This window comes from Dasypus novemcinctus, chromosome 7 (assembly GCF_030445035.2).
Source record: "Dasypus novemcinctus isolate mDasNov1 chromosome 7, mDasNov1.1.hap2, whole genome shotgun sequence".
Classification (NCBI taxonomy): Eukaryota; Metazoa; Chordata; class Mammalia; order Cingulata; family Dasypodidae; genus Dasypus; species Dasypus novemcinctus.
In genome coordinates, this window is record NC_080679.1 from 76,835,262 (window position 1) to 76,850,334 (window position 15,073).

At 41.2% G+C, this 15,073-nt stretch overlaps 1 long non-coding RNA gene across 1 annotated transcript; it reads left to right on the forward strand.

The window, feature by feature from the left end:
- The first annotated feature begins 11,614 nt into the window (after positions 1-11,614).
- On the forward strand, positions 11,615-12,912 carry LOC131279195 (uncharacterized). Its single transcript, XR_009186564.1, has 3 exons — positions 11,615-11,759; positions 12,102-12,337; positions 12,498-12,912. It is a non-coding gene; the product is annotated as an uncharacterized lncRNA (long non-coding RNA).
- The last annotated feature ends 2,161 nt before the right edge of the window (positions 12,913-15,073 follow it).

Sequence of the window (15,073 nt, forward strand, 5' to 3'; positions counted from 1 at the left end):
CCACCCTTTGCCTTGCTTCTGCCCTGGGGGGGCTGATGTCTGCAGACTGCATCACCTGGGCTTCCTTGCTCTCTGGCTTCCAATTGGGTTTGACTGATGTGTGGCACAGGCAGGAGATTAGAGGGCAGAAGGAGAGAGAGTTAGAGCTATTTATTGCCAGGTCGTGGGTTTTTTAGTGGTTTCATTCTTCTTTGCCACAGTTATTTTCAAGTGGCCCTTTTCCATGGCTGCAGCTCTCCTGAGGGTCCAGTAACACCACCCTTGCTTCTACAGGCCTGGCTTAGTACCAGCTTCCTGCTCTTGTTTGTCCCCAGTCTTCACCATTCTTTGATGCGTTCCCCTAAGTTTGTTTGCACCTCTGTAAAGCTTCCCTTCATAAAACTCTCTTCAGTTAAATCCTATGTGAACTAGCTGTTTTCAGCAGGACCCTGAGAGATACAAGTGGGAAAATACTCTTGCCTTCTTTGGTTTCTGTAGCCCTGCCCAATTGCCTGTGCCTTCTTACAACATATAATGAATGGAAAAATATGTGAAGTGAGAGAAAATAAAAAACAGTAGGGTGTGACACCCTTCTTTCCTCCCCTCTACTAGATGAGAGATTTGGGAAGCAGAAAGCTGTCCCAGGTGATAAGATAAAGTGATTCACAACTGACACTGTTGACTAGATGTAAACCAAACCCAGGTAGTGGTGAAATGTTCCTTAGTGAAATAAAGCTAGGGATATGGTTTTGAAAAAAACATAGTCAAACTTACGTTAACCACAAGAATATGCTTCTGTCATCTGAGACTGATATGCTGTCATGGGGGAAAAAATAACACTGGCTTTGCTGAGGTGTTTTTCCTCTGAGGGAGCTAGTGAAGAGATTAGCCCTCATACTTACTTCTGTGGGGAGACTGGCTGAGGAACCATCCTCGACCTTGTACCTCACTCGAGAGGCTCTAAGAATCTACCCACTGCAGATTGGAAGGACTTGAACAGAGAAGAGATTTCACTGGCATCTGGCCACAGTCTAAGGAACCCCAGTAGGAAAGAGATGGGAGGTAACTCTCTTCTAAGGGAGTTACCTCCCGGACACCAGCATGGAAGCAGAAATGAGGATAAGAGAAAGGTGTCTGGGGAGACTAGGGAGTGAGTAGAGCACCTTGAGAGGTGCTCCAGCCAAAGACCCGAATAAACAGAGTCTCCTCTCTGTGCTACGTGGGAAAAAGTAGGTTAGAGGCTGAGGTAGTATTTCTGTTCCCTCCTCACTATTCCACTTTGTAAGCTCTACGTGACCCTTCATTTAAATTACTTAAATACATCCATCATTCCAGTGCAAGTTTGGTTTAGGGTTGACTAGTGAGGCAGGAGGGACTTGTGAGAAGGATTGGTAATTCTTCCTTATCATCTTTCATCTTCCTAATAATCATCTGGTAAGACAAAATTAAGTGAGCCCATACTGTCCCTATCTCCTCAGCCCAAGCATTCTGGTCTTTATCCAGGCAGAAGAGAAATAGGATTAAATTCCTTGATTCCTTCATTCTCATTTACCACCTGTACCTCATAGGTTAGCAGGAAATCACTAGGTAAGGAAGAAAAGAATGGAGCTTGGTTACACCTAGGTTTTATTTATATTAGAAGCCCCCTTCCCATGCAAACAAATAAATCCTAGGCTAAAATATATGCTCTTTGATGGCAAGGATTCTGTCTTATTTGCTGCTATTTTTTCCAGGGCCTAGAACAATTCTTGACAGAGAAATGATATTTTAAAGAACAGTTGTGGATGGCTGATTGACTTGACTAGAAGGTTAAATAAGAGACCCTAGGACAGACTTAGAAAATTAACAAGGGAAGGAATACTCTTGAATGTTTTCCTTATAACTAAGCTTTCTTCCAAATAAGTCAAATTTTATAAGTACTTTGGACTGTTTGGATGGAACATTATAGTGTGTGAAGAACAGGGTTATACTATTATTAACGAGCAGCCAAAACATTGTCTTACCTTTGGAGAACTTTTATTGGATGCTTCCCTGTGTGACTTTGTAATAACAGGAATGAGTGCTCTAATTATAATCCTGTCACTGATGCATTTTTATAGGTGTTCACAGGCAGTGCCTCAAAAATGTATTCTCAGGATTTTAGCTTACAGATCTCAAGGCCTTCTTGAAGTATGAAGGAATTGTTCATGTCCAAAAAAAGAACTCTGAATTTGGTACTAAAAGTAGTTCAGAAAGGCTCTCTTAATTGGTCAAATATTTGGATATATAATTTTTTTTAAAGATTTATTTTATTTATTTAATCCCCCCCCCCCCCCCGTTTGTCTGTTCTCTGTGTCTATTTGTTGAATCTTGTTTCTTTGTCCACTTCCGTTGTCGTCAGCGGCAAGGGAGGTGTGGGCGGCGCGATTCCTAGGCAGGCTGCACTTTTCTTTCGTGCTGGGCGGCTCTCCTTATGGGTGCACTCCTTGCGCGTGGGGCTCCCCTACGCGGGGGACACCCCTGCGTGGGGCGGCACTCCCGCGCATGGGGCGGCACTCCCGCACATGGGCCAGCTCCACACGGATCAAGGAGGCCCGGGGTTTGAACCGCAGACCTCCCATGTGGTAGACGGACGCCCTAACCACTGGGCCAAGTCCGTTTCCCTGGATATATAAATTTTACCTGCAAACAGCTTAGACAGACCTCACTGGATCATGAGAAGCCTTGATTATAATTTCTATAAGCAAGTAGGGCTCTTTTTAAATAGAAAATCAAGTACTATGAATCCAGATTTTACTTTTGCTTGAAAATAATTTAGTTTGGCTTCTGTCAACTATATGTTGCCTTTAAGCCCAGAACACTGAAAGTCCAGTCATCAGGAAACAATTTGGAATAAAGGAATTTAAATTTTTCTGGGACTTCAATCTACAATTAGCTCATTGTGTGACCAGACCCATCAGGGGGATTGAAAACTGGGCTACAGTTTCCTAATCTGTGACAGCCTGGCTTTGGACTACTGGATCAGGGGTTCTTAACCCAGTGTCTGTGGATTGAACCTGATGTGGGGAAGGGCAGGAATTGCATCTTTACTTTTACTAACTTCTAACAGAACTTTAACAATTCCTTTAATTATGAATGGAGACAAAAAAAAAAAACACACAAAAAACACAACACCTTGGTAGTATTCACAGTAGCTATGACTTTGTCACCAATAGAAATCACTAATTTTCATGCTGCATTACAATTGTTGCAGATGTCTCAATTTATTGTTTATGCTTGGCACTACTTCAAAGTCACAGTGTTCCTTGATCTTATTAATCTTTGCAGCTAGATTGTATTAATATATTCATAACAAAGCACATATATTATGATATCACTGTGGCAGTTTGAGGTTATTTCTGAATCCCCAAAAGAGACACTATGTTTGTAAACTAATCTATTCCTCTGGGTGTGATACCATTTGAGTGTATTAGATTCAGCTGAGATGTCTTTGATTAAATTATGTTAAGATTAGGGCTTTGATTTGACCACATTAGCAGGGCATGACTCTGGTTAAATCCCCACCTCCTTGGTGGGCTGACATAAATGAGCACTCACTCAAGAAAACACAAAAGATACACAGGAAGAAAGAGAGAGCTCCATAGACACGGAAGAGGAGGGAACTTCGATCCTACAGCCCCTGGAAGAGAGATGAGCAATTCGCCTGACAGTTGGTAGCTGAGCCTGCTAAGAAACAAGCCCCATGCCAGCCTGTGGCTGAGAGAGAGGAAGGCTGAACCCTTACAGAGATCACAGCCATCTTGCTTCAACAAGTGGCAGCTGACTTGGGTGAGCAAGTACCTCTTACGGTACCTTGAGTTGGACTTTCTAGGGCCTTGTAACTGTAAGCTTTTACCCTAAATATATACCCTTTATAAAAGCCAACAGATTTCTGGTACTTTGCATTAGCACCCCTTTGGCTGACTAATACAATCACAAATTTGGTTTTTAAAATTTTTTGATAGCTCCTTCTCATTGTAATTGTGTTCTTTTATAATTTGTAGGCCTTATTCACCTGCCAAAGGAGTCCTTGACACACAATAGGTTGAGAACCCCTCAGTTAAATGACCTCTAAAGTTTATTCCTGCCTTTGAATCTATTCCTTGAACAGTTGTACTCAGAAAGCCAGTGGAAGTCTATCAACTAATCCAAACCCAAGTCTTAAAGAATACAGTCACCATCCTAACATGATAGGAATGTAAAAAACAACACTTGAAGAACTTGGTATGTCTTCTGGAGAACCAACCTAGAAAAACCTTCTATCTTCTTAATTCAGAGTGGTTAAGTTCTGAGTTGTCTTGAATGTCTTACTTCCTCAGGAATAAAAATCTTGCCTCTTGATTGCTTAATCTTTACTTACTGATGATTTAGTAGACGTGTTCTGCTTCTATAACCACAGAAGGGGCTGGCAAGAATGTCAAACAGGCCCTGTGTGTCAAGAGTACCTTGTCGCTCTTCTTTCTACAGTTTTCTACCCAACCTTGGCTCTCACTCTTCCTCTGTCTGAGAATCACCACCAACACTACCATTCCCGACCCCCCGACACTCAGACCTGCATACTCCCATCAAGGTTCCAGATGGAGATTGTATTAGTCCGCCAAGGGGTGCTGATGCAAAGCACCAGAAATCTGTTGACTTTCATAAGGGGTGTTTATTTGGGGTAAAAGTTTACAGTTACATGGCCCTGGAGAGTGCAGCTCAAGGTATCATAAGAGGTATTTTCTCACCAAAGTCTGTTGCCATGTGTTGAAGCAAGATGGTTACCAATTTCTGGTTCAGTCTTCCTCTTCCTCTTATGGCTCCAATGTCCCAGCTTCTTCTTATCTCAGCTGTAGGCTGGAGGGCTTGTTTCTTCTCAACTGCTCAGCTCTTGTCTCTTCAACTGCAAACTATCAGGCAAATGACTCAGCTCTTCCAGGGGATTTAGCTGTTTGAAACTTCTCCTTTCTGTCACTTGGCTGGACCGAAATAACCAAGTTCTCTCCTCTTCCATGTCTTCTCTCTGTGTATCTTCTTCTGTGTGTCTTGTTGATTGAGTGTCCATTTATATAGACCACAAAGGGGGTAGGGGACTCAACCCTGAGCCATGCCCTACTTATGTGGTTGAATCAGAGGCCCTAAATTGATTTAATTAAACTTAAAACCTTTGAATTTAATACACTCAAAGGGTATCACACCCAGAGGAACAGACCAGTTTACAAATATAATCAATATCTTTTTTTAAAATTCATAAATAATATCAAACTGCTACAGAGACTTAACCTTTCCTTACCCTCTACCACTGCAGAGTTATTGCAGGTCTCTCTCCTGCTAAGTGTTTATAATCAATGGTAATACTAACAATAAAACACAATTGCTGGGAAGCGGATGTGGCTCAACCAATAGAGCATCTGCCTACCATATGGGAGATTTAGGGTTCAATACCCAGGGTCTCCTGCCCATGTGGTGAGCTGGCCCATGCACAGTGCTGCTGTGTGCAAGGAGTGCCATGCCACGCAGGGCTGCTCCCCATATAGGGGTGCCCCACACACAAGGAATGCGCCCCACAAAGAGACCTGCCCTGTACGAGAAACAGCCCGCCCAGGAACAGCACTGCACACATGGAGAGCTGATGCAGCAAGATGATGCAACAAAAAGAGACACAGGTTCCCAGTGTTGCCTGAGAAGAATGCAAGTGGACACAGAAGAACACAGAGTGAATGGACACAGAGCACAGACAATGGGGGAGATGGGGAGAGAAATAATCTTAAAAAAAAAAAAACACAATTGCTAATACTTATTGACCACTTGTTGCATCTAGGTACAATTTTATGGACTCTATGTATTCATTATTTCTTACAATAACTCCATTTTATTCATGAGGTAACTGAATCACACAAGAGTTAGGCAATTTGCCCACATTTCTACAGCAAGGAAGTAGTGGGATTCAGATTCAAACTCAAGTAGTCTGGCTTAACTTTACTTGTCTTGTCTCACTCATGACCAGTCTGTTAAACCATAATTTAGTTAGCAAATTCCCTGTTGTTGACATTGATTTTTTTAGGCTATTTTCAGTTTTTTATGGCTTTAAAATTGTCTTCACTAATGTCTTTATATGTAAATAATTTTGCACGTTTCTGGTTGTTTCTACAGGGTAAATTTGTAAAGATGAAACTACTAGGTTGAGACTTTTGAAACAAATTGCTAAATCATCCTACAAAAGATTGTTGTAATTTGACTAGAGGCGTGTGATCATGTCCCTTCACACCATTGCCAACAAAGGTATTATTGTTCTATACTTTAAAATATTTGCCAAGTTGATGGACACAACATGGTATGTCATAATTTGCCTAATTTGAAGATGGACATTTTTTTCATATATTAATTGCTCCTTTGTATTTCTTGTTTTGTGGTTACTTGTTCATCTCTCTTTTTTTGTATTATTTTTTTATTATCTTTTTTTTAAAGATACATAAATCACACAAAATGTTACAGTAAAAAATATAAGAGGTTCCCATATACCCCACTCCTGACACCTCCCAACTCCTCCCACATCAACGACTTCTTCCATTAGTGTGATACATTCATTGCATTTGATGAGTACATTTTGGAGCATAGCTACACAGCATGGATTATAGTTTATGTTGTAGTTTACACTCTCTACTGGTTGATTCAGTGGGTTTTGGCAGGATATATAATGTCCTGAATCTGTCCCTGCAATATCATTGAGGACAACTCCAAGTCCTGAAATGCCCCAATATCACACCTCTTTTTTCCTCTCCCTACCTTCAGCAACTCCTGTGGCCACTGTTTCCACATCAATGATATAATTTACTTCCATTGCTAGAGTCACAATAATTCTATAGTAGAATACCAGTAAATCCACTCTAATCCATGTTTTATTCCTCTATCCTGAGGACACTGGGATGGCAGTGTCCACTGCACCTCTAAATCAAGAGGCGGCTTAGATCCCACATGACTGATGGATGGAATTCTCCTGCTTGCAGTGGTAGACTCTCCTGGTGTGCTTGTTGACCATCATCACCTCCCTGTTAGCTAACCTGGGTATGTCCAACGAACTGGAGAGTATGTGTCATAAATCTGCTAGGCTCAGGGCCCAGCTGGCACATAGACAGTCCAGAGATTCAAGTCTCCTGAGCATACACCAACCCCAGTACCAACCACAGGTTCCATAAAAGTGACAGAAGAGGCATGCGTAGAGAGGTCACATCTGAGTCCAACTCCATCACACTCAGGAGCACAAATTCCAAAGTAGGACCCACTGTCAAGGCACTGAACTCCAGAGCCATCTGTCATGACTGTAGGACCTGAATGCTTCTGTGGCCCTCAAGAGCACCACTACCTGGGGTTGTATCTACTCTGGCTGTCTCTGGGATCCTGCTGAAATGTGTGTAAGCACAACCCCTCTGATGACCTCCTGACTCATTTTGAAGTCTCTTAGCCATATAAACTCATTTGTCTTTACCATTTCCCCCTTTTATTCAAGGTCTTTTTCTAATTGCATCACCAGTTGTTGCTTGGTAGTAATCCCTCAGCACCAGGAAGGCTCATCCCCATGAGTCATGTCCCATGCTGGGAGGAAGGTAATGCATTTACAAGCTGAGTTTGGCTTAGAGAGTGGTCATATTTGAGCAACATAGAGGTTCTCAGGAGGTAACTCTTAGGCACCCTGCAGCTCTAGGCCTAGCTGAAATTTCAAGCACACAGACTCATATGCATAATCATTAGTACCAAGGGCCCATCATTGGACCATCCTTCTTCTCTGGTCTTTGCCCTTGTACTTGGGGGATTGTTGCTGCTCCATTGGGAAGCATGACAGAGTATCCCAGAATGAGAACTCAGCACTCCCTCAGTTGTCGTGTGAAACTCTACCCTCTATGTCAATACCCAATGAACATCCAAACATATCTATATACCCTATATATGTATGCCCTGGAGAACTCCCTTCCACCCATGCATCCCCCATCAATGACACCCCACATCAGTCCTCTTCCCCTGCCATAGGTGAACCTTTCTGTGATCCAAAACTGGGTTGGAAGGATGGGTCAGATGGTCCAAGGAATTGGGGGACAGTTGAGGGGGAGCAAGTGAACATGGGAGATTGTCAGGTATGTGGTTGAAACTACAATATTGAGAGAACTCTTTAGAAAATATAATAAGGAAGGGTTACTGGTTTAAGGTGTTTGATGGGGGCATCTGTCACAGTATGCATCTGGGGCAGGCTTCCAGGGAGTGTATAAGTGCTCATCATGTCATAGTGTGTTATATCAGTGGGTGGAGAACCATAGAATGAGCAGGAAGGTATTATGCCCCCGTCCTGGGGAGGCCTGATATTCTCAAACAGAGGGGAGGGTGTCTCTTAAGAACATGGGTGGCTCCCCAAGGGGGGGAGTACAGACTAGTGTGTCAAGCCCTCAGCATTGTTGCAAGTATCTATGAATCTTGTCCTTCAAGCTGTGAAGCTTGGTTGTCACTGTGGGCCCTGAGGGTAGGGGGAGAGAGGAAGAGAATAGTTGGAAGATGGAGTTGCTGGGGGGAAATGGAAGTGTTCTGCATGATCCTGCAATGATGGATACAGGCCATGTTAAATATAACCAAAAATTTATAAAGGTTTATAGCCTAAATAAAAAGCATCATGTAAACCATAATGTAACCAAAAATTTTTGAATGTAACATTAAAAAAATAAAGACAAAAAAAATAATGTAACCAAAAATTTATAAAAGTATACAGTCTAAAATGTAAACCATAATGTAAACCATATAGAACCATAGTTAGTAGCTATGTTTCAATATCTGTACATCAGTTGCAGCAAATGTAACATCCACATTGTAAAAAGATCATTGCTGGGGAAGGGGGAAAAGGGTTTGATGTGTGTATGGGAATTCCCTATATTCTGTATGTGACTTTACTGTGACCTAAAACTTGTTTGAAGACATAACAACAACAACAACAAAAAGCAAAGCCATAGACACTGAGGAAGAAATGGAAGAGATTGTCTTGCCACTGTACATATAGGTCAACACCTATTACAGTGATGAAAGACAAAACATCAAAAAAATTTTGATGATATTTTTCATTTTTTTAATACCCCAATTTATTTTTTACTTTTAGTTTTTCTAAAGTATTATGTATTCTATTTCTAATCTTTAAACCTATCATTACTATTTCATTTTCCTATTAATTGAATTTGGCAATATATTAAGCATCATTTTTTAAGAAGTTTAGGATTACTTGTTCATCTCTTTTGACAATTTTTTCATTTTGTGCAGTACTTCTTTCCTAATATATTCTTAACATACTGCTTGGAAAAACTTAGAAGAAAACAATAAATGTTAGTTCTATACTGCTTATGAAAAGACTGAGATTCCACAATGTTTCACAATATCGCAGAGATTTATTTGGGTCATTTTAAGTCACCAAAAGCCTTCATATCTCTTTCTGAGCATCCCTTGGTTTGAGCAGGGGTACTCTTTCTGTTCTTGAATCTTGTCTTTGAGATTCCATAGTTGCTTTGGTAAGGACTTCACTGCAATCAGAAAGCAGAAAACAATCCCCTACTACGCACATTTCTCCTCTTAACCTTTGTTGTTGTTGCTTTTTAGCACATGTGCTGATTTATTTTGCCCAACCTACCTGAAATTACTCTTCTCCACAGCACATCAAATTTGTACATTGTGAGGTTTATTTTCCACGTGTTTTAGAAATCCCTGGGGATTTCTGTTAGTCCCTGTTTTCCCCAGCTCTTCTCATCTCCAGGATTTGATCTCTTTGACATGTTGGCAAAACTCCACTCGGTTTCTGAGCAGATCTTCATCATTCCACACATCAGCAGATCAAGTCTGGAATTAGTTTGGTTTCAATAAACGTAGTGTAAAGCTCTGGGCATCCTGAGCTCCTCAAGCTTTTCCCTAACTTCTGTGTTTGCCCTGACCCCTTTTTGAGATCTTGCTTCTGAAGCACTGGAGCTTATATTTTCTTTATTGTATAGAAGTTGTGTCTACTAGCCTGGAATTGATTTGGCTGAGGAATCAGAAAAGCAAGTTAGGGGTTTTGTTTTCCTCAACAAATGAGAAGTCCAAAAGTAGATAGTCCAAGAATGATGTCAGTGCCCCATCACGTCAGCAACCCCTGTTTCTTTTATCCTTCTACTCAAGCCTAGTCTTGACCTTGACCTTGCCACAGAACAGACCCAATACATAAATAGTCCCATTCTAGTCACTGAACCTCGGGAAAATGATGAGCAAGGTTCAAAAAAGTACAGAGATATTAAATCAAATCATTAAAGTCTTGTTATATCAGTATTCCCAGTCTCACCATGGGGAAAAAAGGGTTTCCATTTGGACCTTTCCTGGATGTAAGCCATGTGAGAATTAGAACTCGGTCTGTAATTCATGGGTCTACCTCCCTCAAGACCTTCCTCTTTCCAACATTTCCCCACAACTCATCCCTCTTTCCCACATTTCCCCACATCCAATTATTGATCCATTCTAGGCCCTTTGTATATCACAAATCCATACATTTCTCTTCCCACTTACTGCCACTCTTTTAGCTCCAGCAACCCTCATCTCTAGCCTCGATCAGCACAACCACCACTCATTCTTGCTTCTAGTCTTGCCCCACCTCCCGAAGCCAATCAATTTCCTACACTAGATTAAGGGATTAAAAACAACAACAAAACAAATTTAAGCACATTCCCTGAAAGTCTTTCAATGGCACCAGATTTAAAGAAAACACCTTTGGCCTGACATTTAGGGACTGAGACCTCCCTTATTGCCCCAGCCTCATATCTTACCACTCTCCCCAAGCACTGCTTGCTGCTACCATCCAGAATTATTTAAAGTTTCTTCCAAAATGCCATGCTCTTTCTCATGTTCTGGTCTTTCCTTTACCCCCACTGCTGCTTCAGACTAGAATTCAGCAGCTACATGACCCCTCTTCTGCCTGATGACTCATTCCAGCTTGGTGAAGTAATTACATATCAGAAAAATCAGCTAAAGTTGGCTGATAGGTCCTTTACAAATATAATCATGTGTATTGGCACTTTGAGTTAAACAATTCTCGGCTCTGTAGTAAAATAACTAAGGAATAATGGTGAAATAAATTATAAGATTTTTTGGGGCGATATAAATGTCAATTTGATATAGCAAAAAATGTAAGAATAATGAAATAATGTTGAGAAAAAAGAAATTCCTAAGCATGATAAAATAGTGCTGAGAAAAGGAGTCCCTTAATCTCAGTTCAGATTGCTTGCCTAACATGCACTGTGCTCACGCCAAACTATGATGGAAACAAAATAACACTCCAGTTTCTCACAGACTTGGATTCAGTTATGTTTACACTGGTTGAAATGTGGGACACTGTTAAATGGATTAAGATTTCAAAATCAAGCCTCTGCAGAAAGGGCAAACGATTTTTTTTTTCTTAAATCACTCTTCGTAGGTCATTGCTTAATATATATTTAGGGAGTAGAGCATTTCTGAACAAAATTTGTCATATTTTGGTCAGTCAGGCACATCCTATGCATTTTCAGATTCTTAGAGGGAACATACAAATGTAAAAGAAGTCACTTCACAATATAGTGATTTTTCTAAACTAAAAATCTTTTTGCAGACATGACTGTGGAACCTCCTAGTAGAGAACAAAGCCTTAAATGTTGGAAGAGATATTAGATGGCAAACTGTCTGTGTATAGATTTGTCTTCTAATTCAGACCCCATGGAATTCACACCTGCGCCCTATGAAGAGCATGGAGTATGCAAAAAGTGAGTGAGCTGCGTCTAACTCAAATAGTAGATTGGGGAGGCTAGAAATTATATGGATAACATAAGGAAGAATCTATAAATTATTTAGCATAGCAGTAATTCTTTAATTTTTAGTTTTTTTCCCCTATTATTATGACCATTAGAACTTGAACTCAGAATAAAGATAAAGAATCATGTGCAAAACTATGTGTGGTAGCTTGATAATTTTGTGGACCCCAGGAAAGATCATGTCCTTAGGGCTAATCCATTCCTGTGAGTATGAACCTATTGTGGGTGGGACTCTTTGATTAGATCACTACCAGTGTGGGTCTTAATCCTCTTACTGGAGTCCTTTACAAACAGGATGAATTTGGAAAGACAGAGAGAGAGAAGGCCTAGGAGCTCAGAGAGGAATCCACAGAAGAAGAGAGAGAAAACCGTGGGAACAAAAAGCTGAAATCAATGGAACCTGGGAGAGAGAAAGCCATGGAAGGAGTAGCCAGAAGCTGAAAGCAATGGAGACTGGAGAAGCCTGAGACAGGCAGATGCTGCCACTGTGCCCTGCCACGTGACAGGGGTCCAAGATTCCTGGCAGCCAGGTCTTGTTAAAATATGCTTATTAAAATTTCTTCACTTAAGCAGCTCTGAAAATTCTAAAACTAATTGAGCTGGTTTTCTATTAATCTAATTTTAGAAGTTTACTCCTTGTACTTAGATCCCTGGTGGATATTGACCAGACTATCTCTGTTTTGCTTACAGGAATAAGATAATGGCTCAAAGAAAAACCACACGGACTAGTGTCAGGAGCACCTTATGACCCAGTAAATCTTTAAATTTTTCAGAGACAAAAGGCTTGATATCCTTGAGTGGTCAGCTGGGAAAGGATCCATGAAAATCTTGCACCTACACAACAATATCTAAACTGTTTTATTACCCACTGAAACCAAGGACAAGTTGAACATGCTTGAGACAATGCAGGACTGACAAATTGCATGTACCCTCCTAACAAGACTTCTGGAAGCTCTACCGTCATCACATGTTTTGTTTTACTTGTTTTTCTTCTCACCTACCCTTTTCTTTGCCTATAAAAACCCTAGCTCCCATTCTCATTTTGAACTGGTTTTGGGAAATTCCCCAAGTTCCTTGCTTGTGCACTTGCAATAAATCACCTTCTCACTGACAGACGTGTTTTTGCTTTGTGCTGCAGGATTGGGTGGGCCCTTCTGTTGGAAACAACTGTGCTTACTGTAACAGTGCTTTCCTGGGTTCTTTGGGGGCTCCCCTGCTGGGCCTCTCTGACTGTAATTCTCACGTCATCATGATGCATTCTAATCCTCAGCTGCTGTTATCTACTCAGCTCTGGGTTTTCCATACAGACTCTTCCTATTGAAGCTCCATCTGCCTCCTCTTCCCTGATTTAGGAGTCAAAACACCTATTCCATAAGAATGACCCATTTACTCTTTTTCCTGACAAACTCTAGGAGGGTATGCTGGTCCTAATGCAGGAGCAGCTCTCCATCCTCCATCACCCAAACAGATCACCAGATCATCTCTCTTGCCCTTTAGATTTCCTGAGTAGGAGTTAGACATCAGTCCTTTGTGCCTCCAAACTCAAGGGGACACAAATCAAGCTCTTCAAGCCCCTCTAACTAGGTTTGACCTGAAGGGGCAGTTTCCCCTATAACCTTTTCCCCTGGGAAGGAAGAAAGCAAACTCACTGCACAGTTTTACCCAAAGAAAATCTCCTCACACAACAGTCTGTTTCCACTTTCATAATCTTTTTATTTCTCATTTGTGAGTTTTCAGAGCTACTTAATATCTAGGTCACCTACTTTGAAATCTCCACTTGGTGGTCTGGCACCACACTTCAAATTTTCACATCTATTCTATCATGGTTCCTGTATTAGTTTTCCATAGCTGCTGTAACAATTACCACACACTTAGCAGCTAACCAATGCTAATTTAGTATCTTAAAGTTCTGTAGAACGGAAGTCTGACATTTGTCTTATTGAGCTAAAATCAAGGAATTGGCAGGGCAGCACTCCTTTCTGAAGGTTTTAGGGGAGAATCCATTTCTCTGCTTTTTTTGGCTTCTATGGCTGCCCACATTCCTTGGCTTGTGGCCCTTTTCCTCCATTGTCAATGAAAACAATGCCTGTCTTCTTTCATCTCATCTCTTTCTCTGACTCTTCTTCTGCCTAAGCTTCTACTTTTAAGGACTCTCCAATGTCTCATCTGGATAATTCAGGATTATCTATTTTAAGGTCAGCTGATTATTAACATTAACTCCATCTGCAACTTGGATTCTCCTTTGCCATGTAACTTAACATATTCACAGATTCTAGGGATTAGAATGTGGGCACCTTTGGAGGTGCCATTAACTATCAACAGATTTCCTTAATCAAAATTTCCAATTTACACAACCTAAAGAACCCAGGTACAATAATATGTATTGTTATCATAGATCCATGCACATAAACATTCTTTTTATAATCTTTCTAAAGTTTTACTATATTCTACTGTTCGGATATACCATGAATGTATTATTGGACATTTAGGTTTTATACAATTCTTGATTATTATAAATAACAATGTCATGAAAATATCTGCAGTTAATTTTTGGCACTCATTCTATGGTGAGCTTGTATTGGGTCAATTTGAGTAAGCTGGCCTCACTTTTCCCAGAATCCTATTCCATGCATGGTTCTGAGTTAGTGATTGAGATAAGAAGATTTTGCCTGCGATTTGGATGGTGGAAGTCTAGCAGCTGGCATGCTTATGTTTGGAACACTGATGTTGGGTCAGGCACTATTGCATCCATTCGCTGTGTGTTCCTCTGTGACGGCTTCTATCCTTATCAGCAGCATGGGAATCTGTGTCTCTTTGTTGTTGTGTCATTTTGCTGCGTCAGCTCTCCGTGTGGGCGGTGCCATTCCTGGGCAGGCTGGACTTTCTTTCACGCTGCGTGGCTCTCCTTTCGGGGCAAACTTCCTGTGTGTGGAGCTCACCTACGCGGGGACACCCCTGCATGGCATGGCACTCCCTGCACAGCACGGCACTCCCTGTGCACATCAGCACTGTGCATGGGCCAGCTCCACACTGGTCAAGGAGGCCCGGGGTTTGAACTGCGGACCTCCCATGTGGTAGATGGACGCCCTATCCATTGGGCCAAGTCTGCTTCCCCGGATCACCATTTATTTCTTATTCCTGCATTCCTCATGTCTATGTTTGGTCTACTTGTTGGGAAATACTCTATGTAAACAGCATCATCTAGGTTTTTGCATGATATAAACAATATGTAGAAATGGGAAGTTGTATTATCCCAGGTTGGATCT